Raw genomic sequence first — 12013 nt, forward strand, 5'->3', positions numbered from 1 at the left:
ATTTTCAGTGTTGTGCACTTGGACCCCCGCTCCTTTGATTTGATGGTATACTATACATTAAGATTAAATGATTTTGCTTCTCCTGGGAGACTACAGGTAATTATTTGGGACAGCCTGGCCCTATAACTCTAGAACTTCATAGCTCCATTTACCTTTGCTGCAGCTAATTGCTAAACTGTTAGTTGAAGTTCTGGTTTTAATTGATTGACTTTTCCATCTGTGACATTTCCTTAGCCAAGATAAACAGAATATTGCTGCTCCAGGGTTAATGGTTACTGGATGAATAAAGTCTAGATAAATACATCAGATTTCCAGAGTTGCTACAAATACGAAAGAATGATGACATGGATGCTGACATCAGCTTGTCCATTTTAAACAAGGAAGAAGGACTTTCACCTGATAGCATTGCATATGTTTGGTTAGGCGGAAATTCAGAGGCCTTTGAAATATCAAGATCCTCTTTAGGGTCCTGGAAGCAAGGTTGGTGAGGTTGTGAATTTCAAAAAGCATTTCTAATGGCAAACTCTTTTTTGCTCAGGAAGGTTTTATCTTTATTTTGGATGCAAGTCCAAACTGTTCATGTTTTAACTGGTGCTGAAACCCCTATTTGTTTGTTTTGGGTACCTGCCTAAGGCAGGGATTTCCAACCAGGGGTCCCACGGGAGCTCTGGAGAGGGTCTGCTGCTTCTCCTTCCTGGCTTAATGGACTTGGCCAGAAGCTAGGGAATTGGTCTTTTCCATGGCTCCCCCTCTGATTGTGAGGGGGGGGGGTTCTTTCATGGTTTCTGTAACCGGGAGGGGGTGGAGCCTGCATGCCTACTCCTGCCTTAAACTGCCTCCTATCATTCTCCCCAGTTCTGCTTGAGTCTGCCCTCCCCAGTTCTCCTCAAGCCTGCCTCTTAACATGATGTCACTTGTGGTGACATGCCACTTTTGGGGTGTGTGACAGGGAGGCATGGCCAGCTGACATGGCTTGTGGGGTTCCTTGAAGCCTGACAAATTATTTTAGGGGCTCCTCCATGGTCAAAAGGTTGAAAAGGGCTGGCCTAGGGTCTTAGCCACTTGGATTGAGATATATAGATGCAGTGCAGGAGTCCATCTCCATTTCAACAGCTTGGCACAAGTAAGAACTGAATCAAAGGCAGGAGAAGGTCAGGAGAGATGCTGACAGCAAAGCTGGTGAGTTTTGTAGTCGGAGAATGTTTATATTTCAAACTATATTTGTTCTTGTATCCCTCAACACAATCAGTGGCCCTTCTAAGGTCTCACTGATAGTGAAGAAGCAGTGCCCAGAGTTCTTAAGCCAGATTAAAGTATACATCAGTGTGCTTTCTTTGGTGGCTGGTTTTGGACATTTGTTTTGTATAGGGGCTGAATCCCATGGAGGATTTCTGCAAGTGGAAGTGCACAAGCTGAATTGCTCATGTACATGTTCCTTTCCATGTTTGCATCGCTGGATCCAAGCACATGTCTGTTGTATGGTTTTTATAGACAGTCTCATTTAAATGTTCGACCAATGGCCATCATTTGTACATATACAATATGTATAATTCAGATTTACTGATGCACAAATTGGATGGAAAGATGTGTACATTTTGAGAGGGAAAATTAATTGCAAGTAAACAGGACATGGTGTGAAAATAAAGAATCACGGCTTCAACTGAGAAGGCAGAAGCAAAATAAAAACAAGGCATTTCAGGTTGAAACAGCAAAGATGAGTGATGTGAAAACATTCCAATTTCAGCTGCAAAGACTCCGCCTGAAAGCTCTGTTGGACACCCTCCGTGCACCAGCAATTCCAGGAAGCTTGCGTTCTTCCTCTTTTGCTTCCCCAGGGCAGCATGCTTGACAGGGACAGTATCAGGCCGCATGTCTGAGCTCAGACTTCCTATTTGTGGATAAGGGAGGGCTCAGCTCTGGTTTGTCCTACCTTTTATGGAAAAACCCTTGGCCATCTATTAGTCATGGTATAAGATGCCAAACGACTAAATCACTGGCTGTTGCTGCCACTCTGCAGTGAGATAATAGAAGATGGAACCAAAAACAAAGCAATCCTGCTGCAAGATACTGGGAACTGACTCAATACCCCATTCTGTTGTAGGCTTCCTGCATAGCTTTGGTTCAGGAACTTTGTGGCCTTGGACAGGAATGATGTACTTCCCTTCTACTTCCTCATGGCTGTTTCAAGGGGGGAAATGCCCCTCATCATAACATCTCGAGTTTCCCCATACTATGGAGCTAGCTCTGGAGCCCTAGGGAGTTTCTGAATTGAATGATTTTTCCCGCATTCATTCTTACCAATCTCTGTTCGATTTGGGCCCGGACATAGTGAGTGATCTGCAGCAAACAGTTTTCCTGAACCGAAACAGCCTCCAGTCGCTTTCGCCATCTGCATCTGGGTGGCTCCCCCACCCAACTGTAGCCCTCCTTATTGCTTCTCAATCACACCAACCCTCCCCCAGTTTGTGGCGGGCTGCCAGGAAATTTAGCTCCCACCCCACCACTTTAAAGCACCCTTGGGGCCCCCTCCCCCTCCCTCCCCCCCCCCCCTGTGCATAGCAAGATGTAAGGGCTCCAGGACCAGCTTGGTGTAGTGGTTAGGAGTGTGGACTTCTAATATGGCGAGCCGGGTTTGAATCTGTGCTCCCCCACATGTAACCAGCTTGGGTGACCTTGGGCTCGCCACAGCACGGAGAAAACTGCTCTGACCCAGCAGGAATATCAGGACTCTCTCAGCCTCACCTACCCCACAGGGAATGTTAAAACACTGATTTTGTTGATGGTACCAATAAATATAAGTTTAATTTTATTGATAATTTACATTCTTGTTCCTGTGAGAGGTTGTATAGGTAGGGCCCCAGACAGCCCTGCTTTGATCTAATTCTCAGTTGTGCCTGAGGTCTCCTCTCAGGATGCTTCTCCTTGCACAGCCTTCATGGAGCATTTATGGAGACCTTCTTGACCCACAGGGTCCTGGCCATTTGGGCTGCACGTTGTTTGTCCCTGGTTATAGTTCTGATTTGTTAGATAAAAATGCCAATTTAATGTTCAGTTTGTTAGCTTTACCATTTGGTCTAGGAAGAGTTTTTCAAGCAGATCCCTAATAAATTATATCAGATGAATAGAGGGAAGGTTAGTTGCTGAGATGCACAAAGCCTGCCAGTTTAAGATTATCTGCAAAGTCAAAGAAGTTATCACATTTCCTTCCTTGTCAAGGCAGTGTTATATGAGTATGGATTTTTCTCTGATTTCCTTTTCAGGTTTGTCCAGGAGTCCCTTGTATTCACCAGTATGGTACTTTTGTTTGTTCATTTGTTATTGGATTTTTATCCCACCACTCTAGGAAACGACTCGTGGCAGGTAACGTTATTTAAAACCCCAATCAAAACCCCTGTTAAAACCCCATACAACACCACACAAGATCAGCAGCAATATTCCCCCATATTCCTCCATTATGTATACAGAAGTTTACATTTGGTATCTAAAAACAATTTGTGAGACTAATTACAACCATGCACATTTGATGATAGAAATATTCTAGCCTCTCAAAATTATAGAGGAGAATAAATAGAATTCTGTAATGTTTTATTTTTTAAGATGAAATTGACAGCCCACAAAATCCTTTCGACTGTGGCAGCAGACATAGCAAAGCTACCAACATCGTGGCAAGGGAGGGTTACTTTGGTTTTATTATAGAAAAGGGTCTGTTTTGTGATGAAAACCATATTTATGAATCTCAGCTTTGTGTTGATGTTCACTCTGCGCATTTGGAGAGATAAAGCAGACAAAATCCATCACAGACATACAATTATGTGGTTCTAACATGCTTGTTTCTCATTTATTGGAATACATTTCCTCTTGTTTTCAGATTTCTGTTAGCTCTTAACTAGCCCTGACTCAGCCTTGCTGATTTTACAAGGACTTCTGAATCAAAGCATCACCTTCTGTATCTCTGGCACAGGCTGGAAGGCTTAACAGCACACAGTCAGCTGCAGCAGGGTGTTGCAGTCAGGTGATAAAAATAGAGGTGAGTAACTTTCATTTTATATGGGCCAAGGCGTTCAGATATCACTTTAATAACATTTCCATGGGTAAGGGAAAACCTTTAAAATGAAGTGGATCCTCAGGAATCAGGCCACAGAAATAGGGAATTTCTCAGGGAAGTTATAGCTAAGATGTACAACAATTAGACATAGTAAAGTAATTGTTGTAAATTATGATTCCTGTATCTAATAGCTAAGCTCTGGACATCATGTGGAGAGCTAAATCTATGTAACAGGGCAGCCAAAGCTTTGCAAATCTAGGGGGACATTCAACTTTGGAGGGGAAAAAGCTTTGTAGTTTTCTATTTTTTTAAAAAAATCTAATTTGGGGGGTAACTTAATGAAGACATGCCTGAACAACTGCCACAACTTGGATGGAATTTTGTGTTGGCAATCCAAAATTATGTGAAAACTGGTGGCAACCAGAACCAAGAAGAGGAGGAACAGGCAGAAGAACAAATATTAATCAATTGGAGAAACAAGCTGAGGGACAAGTCAGACTAGAGCTGTAGTTGTGGGGAAATGAAGAGAAGGGGTAGTCAGAGCAAAAGGTGAGGAGTTATAGCAGCAAGCTGGGGACAGGGGGAAGGGGGATTTCTCTTTCCCTTCTTAGACCTTCTAATAGTATAATATCTTTGTTATATTATCTGTCATGGACCCCTAGTCCCTACTTATTCATTCTGCGTTTGCAAAAATGATGTTCTTGATAGATAATAGCTGTGTCTTCTACTGACCGATAATTGTTGTATATCTAATATGATAGAGACAGGGAGACACCGAGAATGTTGCAATCTGGTTTTGTTCTTTTACAATGCAAATCAATTGCTAAAAACAAAACAGTGTCTCTTCTGCATTTCATCTGAATTACTTTCATTGTGCTAGGAGTAAAAATTAAACCCTACATTGTACATTTTGAAAATGATATGTGAAAGTTGCTTGATGATATTAAAATGTAATTATTAATTTCCAGCAGGCAGAAAACCATTTAGCTAGGCAAGAATAAGACTCTGGTCATTAATGAAGGCTGCTAATAGAATTGACCAATAGTCTCTACAAATCCTTCTTGCAAAGCTGCTTCCTTGAGAGTTTTTGACTGAATGGGGAACAGGAAGGCCCACATCTAAATGCGGCAGCCAGACTATGTTGTGCTCATTCTAAAATGATTTGCAGAACTCCTGGGTCTTCCTCTTTTAAACCAAACCAAATATAAATCTGCTTTCATCTGATTTAAAGGTGGAAATGCTGGGGAAACAGCTGATGGAAGATCACTAGGTTATGTAGTCAGATTATGTCATGATTATTCAACAAAGGAGATGTGGAATGGTATAGTATAGCTCAATCTCATCAAGTCTCAGAAACAAAGTAGAATCAGTGGCTGAATGAACAGAATGGATAGGGAGATTGCTGAAATGCAAGTTATTACAACACTCTGAACAATAGAACCCCCAGGACTCAACAGGGACATTGGTTTCTTAACTCATTAAGTATGCTAACCTGCATTCTTAACAAGCTTCCAGGAAGGCCTAATGCCCTCTGTATTTTAATTTATCTCTTATTTGGAGTACTTGATTTGAAAAAGTAGATTGTACTGTAATTTAAGAAAGCTATTGATTTCTTAACCTCACTACATGTGCTAACCTACATTCTCAAAAATAATGAATTGGGAGGGGTGGGTCCCAGTGAAGAGTATAGAGAAATATAGATGTACTGGGGAACCAATATGGCAATAAAATATCCAAAATAGACTAATATAGAGTCTTCCATCTTCAGTAATTCTTTATTCTTTATAATTTCACACAAGTCCCGACGCATTTCGCCTTATAGCTTTTTCAAGGGACAATGGTTCTTGGAAAATACAAAGGTAAAATTATTGGTTGGTCCACAATAATAATTATGTATATATTAATAAATTAACAGGTAATTGTCATGAATACATCAGATTTTAGGACCAACTTCAACTTTATAAATGAATCTCTTGACAGAGTATCTGGAACAGAAATAAAACATTCAAATTATTATGAAAACAGGAGCCCCCCTCCACATGATTCCAACATTGTCCCGCCCTCACCCTTGCACCTGCCCTTCCCCTCCATTTCTTGCTTTGAGTAATTTTTTTTTATGGCGCGGTCCATATTGCAGCGGGACTGCAAACCTAAATTATAAAGGTGAAATAAAATATTCTTTAAAGTGTCCACAGTCTTCTTGGGATCAAGCAGGCAAAACACAGCTCCATTTGTTTTCTGGTGAGCTGGAAAAGGGAGTGGGTGGGTGATCTAACAGCTTTCTCCCAATCATTCAGCCATGTGTGTGCTTTGTTTTTAAGCCTTCCACTAGCACAAAATGTCATTTTGGGCTTCAGTAACCTGTTCAGCCTTCTCACAACTGGGGCAGGCAGTAACAGTCATGCTTGTGTCTTCTGGAAGTGGAAAATGAGCTTGAAAGGGGGGGGGGGATGATCTCCCGATCATACAGGGGTCTGAGCAGCTTGCTTTTGAACCTACCAATAGCTTAAAATATATTTTGGGTTTCAGTTACCTGTCCAGTCTTCTCATACCTGGGACAGGCAAAAACTGTCCTGTCTGCATCTTCTAGAAGTGGGAAATGAGCTTGGAAAGAGGAGGGGATCTCCCAATCATACAGGGGGTCTGAGCACCTTGTTTTTAAGCCTACCATTAGCACAAAAGGTCATCTTGGGCTCCATGGACAATGTGCAGCATCTCAGAAATCCACTCTGACAGAAATAAAGTGCAAAAAATATGAATCCCCCACAAAAGGGGGGAAATGCCATATCGTTCTGATATTTCTCCATAGCAATGGGGCAGTATTGATTTCTTAAAGATGCTTATATGTTGTGGCATTACTGCATAGCAATGCAGAAGTGCCTTAAAAAAAAGTTCGGGCTGGGGCAAATTTCAGTCCACAAGAAAACTGCTGCGTTGTGACTGGTGGCTTGTTGTGATTGACAAGCCAAGGGGAAGAGGGGAAAGTTCACCTTGTTTTCTCTTGCAGCCTTGTCAGGAGGCAGAAAGCCTTAATGGTGCAGAGGGAAAACATGGGAGGGGACTCCCTGTGAGGAGGGCTGCAAAGGGAGATTTACCATCCCGCATTTGCCAGCAGGAAGCCACTCACATTTTACCCCTCCACGTGGAAATGGTTTATGAAACACCTAGATGCTTCCAATATCTCAGCTAACTGCTCTCAGCAATTGACTACTGATTTACCGGTTAGTCTCTTTATGTAGATATTTGCATTTAAAAAAAAATTGTGGCCAAATGTTTCCAATGCAGTTAAATCTCAAGTGAATGCAAACAAATCCTAATTGCTGTCTTTTCCTATTTATTTCTGGAACCTGGGCTATTTCATTATGCTGTATGTTAATTTGCCCTCTCACTCCATCTATGTCTGAACTGATAGTTTTCATTCCATGATATTGTATCTGAAGAAATGTGCATGCACACGAAAGCTTGTACCTTGAATAAAACTTTGTTGGTCTTAAAGGCGCCACTGGACTCTAAATTTGTTCTGCTTGAATGAGGGACCACCTTGGAAGATTCTACAGTGGAAGGCACTATCAAATCACCTCTGTTTCTTACTCACCTTGAAAACTCCTTGTTGGGGTCTCCATGTCAGTTGCAATTTGATGGTACTTACATACATATTTAGTTAACATTCTGGTCAATGTGTATTAGTGTAGCTGCAGAACTCAAGTTAAAAAAAAACATGCACATAGAGGCAGTGTAAATAAAGGGTGAGATTCTTGTACTTGTCTCCGTTTCATCTCCCCCTTGATTCTTTCCTTTGTCTCCTGAGTCACATAGAAGCAAAATAAATATTTTGAAGAAAGGAGGATAGTTTTAAATTTGAAGTACTACAAATTGCTAAGCATCACTGCATATCACTTTTCAAAGGCTGTCAAAAAGCCAAATATATTCACAATCATATACTGGCAAATTGCAAATTCTAAAGCATGTTGAATATCAGCATTCAGCACAATCACATTAATTAGCACATTCTGTATAACAGTAGGATTCCACAGAAGCTGTTATTATAATGGATGACATACATAGTAGGAATTAAGGAGGCCTTTATAAGTAGCCCCCCCCAATTACTTTTTTCCATGCCTATGGAAGTTTTACTGTCAAAAATCAAGTATTGAAATCAAATATAAAACATGTGCTAAACATTTTAATAAGAGAAGAGAATTTTAGCGCAATATCACACTTGCAGTTATTACAAATGATTTGGTAGACTCCTTCCAGAATGGATCGACCCCTTGCACTTCTCATTCAACCTGTGCCTTTGCAGTTGATTGTCTTTCTTGGGCCAAGCTCCCTGCCGGCAAAGAAAAGAATGTTTTCTTAAAAACTGGATTCAATATAAACCAGACTTCCTGGCTCAAACTGAAGGTGAGAAGAATATGGGCAATATCTGACTGAAGAAGAAGAAGGCCCCTATAGAATACAGCCTTCTTTTTTAAAAAAACTTGAATCTCAAATAAGGTTCTAAGGAGAAGTGAGAGTTTCATATTGATCTATGTTATCTCTGTATTAGATTAGGGCCTTGCAAGAAAGCAAAGCGAACAGTATACTATCATAAAGATATGAGGTGTTTTTGGTTAGTTGGAAGCCAACGCCATGAAACCTAGTGGTAGTAAATGCTGGTAACTTTGATCTCTTGAGGGTTTTTTTTAAAGCCCATGAGCCCCTGAAAAGAGACACCATGCTCTCTTACAGCACTAGCCAGTGAATGAGACGCAGTAACATGACAGCTTTTGTCATGTTCAATTGATTTATTTGAAACCTTGATTTTGTTTTGAAAAAAGGTAAAGTAGCTTTGGCAAAAGGGAGATTAAAATTTTTAATCATTCACTTAATGGGGAAAAGGTGTAAATAATTTAGAAATTAGAAGCTGTTATTTGCATTTATTTATTATTATATTTATATACCGGCGTCCCCGAGGGCTCAGGGCGGTTCATAGAAAACAGGGAAGGATACACTTAACACATGGTAACAGGTAACAGTAACAGCGATAATACTGTAACGATAATAATTTAACAAGATCATAACAATAATACAATAAAATAGAAATGGTAAGAGCCTCAGCTCAACTCTTACTGGACCCTGTGGGTAACCGAATAATGTTGGTCATAGAGGCGGAGAGCTTGAGGGCCAACTGGAAGCAGTGGGTAATCCCACCCTGCAGCCAAGCCAGAGTGCTGTTACCACATCTCTGCCTATCATATAAATCAGTTCTCCAGGATTATAAAATCTATGGATTGAATGCTTTTGAGAACTTCTTTTAAAGGCTTATTTTGCTGTTCAGTACATAGCACATAATTTGCTTCCTTCTTAGAATTGTCAGAGCCTCTTGTGGCGCAGAGTGGTAAGGCAGCAGACATGCAGCCTGAAAGCTCTGCCCATGAGGCTGGGAGTTTGATCCCAGCAGCCGGCTCGAGGTTCACTCAGCCTTCCATCCTTCCGAGGTCGATAAAATGAGTACCCAGCTTTCTGGGGGGTAAACGGTAATGACTGGGGAAGGCACTGGCAAACCACCCCGTATTGAATCTGCCATAAAAACGCTAGAGGGCGTCACCCCAAGGGTCAGACATGACCCAGGGGATACCTTTATCTTTACCTTAGGATTGTCAGCTCTGGAGATCTAGAATGGGGATGGAGTCTGAGAAAGGCAGAGGAAGCAGGGTATAAATCCAGAAAGTCCACCCTCCCAAACAGCTCTTTTCCCCAGGGGAACTCATCTTGGCTGTCTGTCGATCAATTGTAATAGCAGAAGATTCCCAGGTGGCACCTGGAGACTGGCAATCCTGATGCTATTGAGCATACAACAAATCTGCATTCCTATTTAATAATATTTGTAGAAAACTATTAAATGTAAATTCCAAAAATGCAAAACTGTTCTCTTTGTAGAAAACTATGCATTTAAAGGTTGTTGTGGTTAAATTTGACATTTCTTTCTCTAAAACAAACATTGGACTCCATTTAATGTCAAGCTCTCTTGCCCAAGCCTTATTGTAGAGTGCAGCACACAGGCATTCTTGCACAGTCCCCAAAGATTTGAGTTGGGGATTTTAACTTCCTGTTAAACTCTGTCCAGCACTTTCACATAGGAGCATTCTTTTTTTTCCTTTTTTTGGCCAGTGCAGCAAGATTGCCCATTAATTTTAAATTGGTATTTTAAATCTAAGTGATTTGGGGCTAAAGTGGTTCATTTGATCTGAATTAGAATTCCAGAAACCAATGTAATATATACTGGACAATGGCTGGCATTATACTAGCTTAAGATAACAAGATCTTAATAGTAAGCTTAACTGGAATGAGACATGCAGGAGCCAGGAATTTCCTAAGTGCCTATGTCAACTAGATAACGCCTAAATATAGAGCTTTAAGGAATTCCAAAGTTAAACAAGCATGAAATATTATCATTGTTGAAGATGCTTGAATGAGCTGTAGATGAATGGGACTTAATCAGTCTTGAACCTCTAGGGTATCACAGACTGGCACTGCAGTCCTATACAGAGCTGCTCCAGACTTTCAATAGACTTAGATTAGAATAACTCTGGATAGGATTGCATAGCTAATACCTTAGGCCAGGCTTGTTGAGACTGTGGGAATTTTGAGAAAGCATGGTGAGAGTCACCACAAAATGGCTGCTACAAAGTGGCGCAATCATGTGGAATATGGTTGGGAAGCACAGCTGTGTTTGCACCCAGCCCCTCCAGGCCCATCATTGGCCATGGGGGGGGGGGAAGTCAACATGACCATATATAATCATATCACCCAATAAATGTTTAGCAAATTTAAAAATATCTTAAAAATTAACTCCCATAGAGTCCACCCGCCAGAGCAGTCACTTTATTATGCAGGACAGAAATCTGTTCAGTTGTAATTCTGAAAGATCTTCAGGTCCCACCAGGAGGTTGGCAAACCAAGGCCTAGCAGAAACCTCTAGATGACTTGATGCCACCTGACTTGCGTGACTCAACTAAGCCTGGCTGCTTGCTATTGTTCAACAGCAGCCATCTAAGAAAACCAGAGTGGTATAGTGTAGACTGAGGCCTCCCATGGGCTTCTGAAGCAACTCCTGTTCCACTGAAATAACTGTCCCGTTACCTTAGGGATCAGGCATATCACAGAAGAAAAAAATGGTCTTTAGGAAACCATATTGAGGATGACGTAGGCAATACAGGGTTTGGGAGGACTGTATAAATTGCAGTTCACATAACCACATATAATAAGTTGAGAATCACATTGTCTTAGGCCATATGTGCTTAAGGGGAAGGTTCATGGCTCTATGGCTCAATAGCATGCAGAGGGTCCCATCTTCAATCTCTGGCAACTTCAGTTAAAGAATCTCAGATAGCATGGGTTGGTCTTTGCTGTCCAAAGAAGACAGTAAACTAGTTTGTAGTATTGTTGTGCAGCTGTTAGTGTACTAGTGATAAATTATTAGTCTTTAATTCTGATTATATGGTCTGTATCTGCAACAGCTGCTGTAACTGTTATAGTTGTATTCAAGTGGGTAGCCATATTGGTCTGAAGTAGCAGGGCAAAGTTTGAGTCCAGTGGCACCTTTAAGACCAACAAAGTTTTATTCAAGGTATGAGCCTTCAGGTGCTCATACACTTCCTCATATACAGTGCCATTGTATCTGAAGAAGTGTGGCTGCACACAAAAGTTCATACCTTGAATAAAGGTCTTAAAGATGCTACTGGACCCCCAATTTGTTCTGTTATAGTCAGAGACAATTTATGTATATAAACAAATGACATGAATGATAAGATCAAAGTTTGCAGTCCATAATTCTAGTGAAGTCATCTTAATCTGCCAAAAGCATAAACAACCACTCTACGTTTGTTTATAGTACTAAAAAGAAAAAGACAATTATATATCTGTTACTATTTCCTTGCAACTATTTCAGTCCAGGGTACAAACAACTAGGAAAGTCTCCTACAC

At 40.9% G+C, this 12013-nt stretch overlaps 1 long non-coding RNA gene across 1 annotated transcript in view; it reads left to right on the plus strand.

The window, feature by feature from the left end:
* The first annotated feature begins 356 nt into the window (after positions 1–356).
* The window catches only part of LOC143837992 (uncharacterized), a 137241-nt gene continuing 125584 nt past the window's right edge, over positions 357–12013 (plus strand). The window contains exons 1-3 of the long non-coding RNA XR_013231188.1: positions 357–480; positions 3261–3360; positions 3869–4027. This is a non-coding gene — a long non-coding RNA (uncharacterized LOC143837992). The remainder of the gene's footprint in view (positions 481–3260; positions 3361–3868; positions 4028–12013) is intronic.

This window comes from Paroedura picta, chromosome 5 (assembly GCF_049243985.1).
Source record: "Paroedura picta isolate Pp20150507F chromosome 5, Ppicta_v3.0, whole genome shotgun sequence".
Lineage (NCBI taxonomy): Eukaryota > Metazoa > Chordata > Lepidosauria > Squamata > Gekkonidae > Paroedura > Paroedura picta.